We start from the raw sequence: 2,500 nt of genomic DNA on the forward strand, positions 1-2,500 counted from the left end.
CGGATTAACAATTGGACCTGGACAGAATGACTCCCTGTCTCTCTCTAAGACTAATTTAGTTGGTTTATTTGAAGAAGAAAATAAATACAGAACCTGGAAAGTCGCCTAAGGTAGCTTAAAATTAATGTCATAGATAACTGCAATCTATTTGTATAATCTTTTGATAGGAATTGGCTGTCGTGTTATAAATGTATAAAAACACTTCCTTGATTGCCTCAGGAAAATTTGATATCAAATTCTTTGTTTCTCGATGTCCTTCTCGATCATCATCATCATCATCATCATCATCATCATCATCATCATCATCATCATCATCATCATCATCATCATCATCATCACCTTTATCATAATAATAATAATGATAATAATAATAATAATAATAATAATAATAATAATAATAATAATATTATTATTATTAATAATAATAATAATAATAATAATAATATAATAATAATAATAATTATAATAATAATAATAATAATAATAATAATAATAATAATAATAATAATAATAATGATACTACTACTACTACTACTACTTATAATAATAATAATAATTATTATCATAATAATGATAATTGTTGTAGTAATAATAATAAGAATAAGAATAAGAATAATAACAATAATGATAATAATAATAATAATAATAATAATAATAATAATAATAATAATAATAATAATAATAATAATAATAATAATATAATAATAATAATAATAATAATAATAATAATAATAATAAATCGAATTAAATAACAACTTGTACACGTAACACAATTGTACAATAATCAAATTAGCCAGTGGCTTATTTTGCTTATTTTGATGTTATGTATACATAGTTATGTCTGAGTCAGGCAAATTACCGTATTGTTATTATTGACTTATGAAAACATCAAATTAAGAAATGAAGGAACAGGCACGGGTGTAAGATAAAGAAATGACACTCATACTCATACACACTTGTTCGGTTCTTTATTGACTTATGGTGACTTGCGCGTCAGTTTTCTAATGTTATTAATCACGATTCCAATTCTTTTTTTTGGGGGGGGGGGGGGGGGGAGGGGAGGGGGGGGGAGGGGGTAGGCAGGAAGGGGATGTAGGATCGGGAGGTGGAGGGAGGGGTACCAAACACTATTCATGTACCATGAAAAAAAAAAAACAACTTAATTTTTTTTTAATATGAAAATTCATCCTTCAAAGATAGATCTATCAAAATGTCCCTCGTTGTGTCAAAAATTTCCAAACCTGGGACATTTTTGAAGTTCTTTCTTGAAGTCCCAGGTTTGAAACTTTGAGACAAAATGCGGGTCATTTCGATAGGTCAATGTCATTTGAAGGGCGAGACTTTGTGTAATTTTAAAAGTTTACAGCCTGGTTAACACAGTTTAGTGAGAATTACTGATAGACGTGGATGGCAAAAAACAAAAACAAAGACCTGAGTGACGTCAACCTCATACTATTACGGATAGTGTGCGCTTGGCTAAGAAACTCACAACATTGCCATCCGGAAGTATAACGGACCAACACACAAAACTTTGTGTAACCTTAAACGTTTATACAGTTTAGTTAGTGAGAATTACTCACAAACATGGATGAAAAATAAAAACAAACCAATAACAAAGGCTTGATGGCGTCAAGTTTATACTATCTATAGATAGTATGCGCTTGGCTAAGAAGCTCATAACATTGCCATCCGGAAGTATAACGGACCAACACACAAAACTGTGTGTATCCATGAACGTTTATAGTTGGGTAAATACAGTTCAGTGAGCATTACTCATAAACGCGGATGGCAAAAAAACAATAACAAAGACATGACTGGCGTCATCTTCGTCAAAGTAGTAGTAGTAGTAGTAGTAGTAGTAGTAGTAGTAGTAGTAGTAGTAGTAGTAGTAGTAGTAATAGTAGTAGTATGGGAGGAGGAGGAGGAGGAGGAGGAGGAGTGGTAGTAGTAGCAGTAGTTGTAGGAGTAGTAGTAGTAGACGTAGTAGTAGTTGTAGTGGTAGTAGTGGTAGTAGTAGTAGTAATAGTAGTAGTTGTAGTAGTAGTTGTAGTAGTTGTAGTAGTAGTAGTAGTAGTAGTAGTAGTAGTAGTAGTAGTAGTAGTAGTAGTAGTATCTATAGATAGAATGCGCTTGGCCAAGGAGTTCACTACATTGCCATCCGGAAGTATAACGGACCAACACACAAACTCTGTGTAACCATGAACTTTTATAGTCTGGTTAATACAGTTTAGTGAGAACAACTCACAAACGCGGATGGCAAAAACAATAACAAAGGCCTGAGTGACGTCATCTGCATACTATCTATAGATAGTGTTCGATTGGCTAAGAAACTCACAGCATTGCCACAGAAGTATAGATAGTTCGAAGTTACTTAGGTTCAACTTGATGCTCTGAATCTTCCTTTAATGTCCACCTTCACTCATGAAGATTTTGACATGAACAATTACATTAAGGTGAAAATTCAGCAGTGATCCAGAAGCTCTGTAAATAAATATAAAGT

This window comes from Berghia stephanieae, chromosome 3 (assembly GCF_034508935.2).
Source record: "Berghia stephanieae isolate SIO BIC M18660-M18661 chromosome 3, UCSD_Bste_1.3, whole genome shotgun sequence".
Classification (NCBI taxonomy): domain Eukaryota; kingdom Metazoa; phylum Mollusca; class Gastropoda; order Nudibranchia; family Aeolidiidae; genus Berghia; species Berghia stephanieae.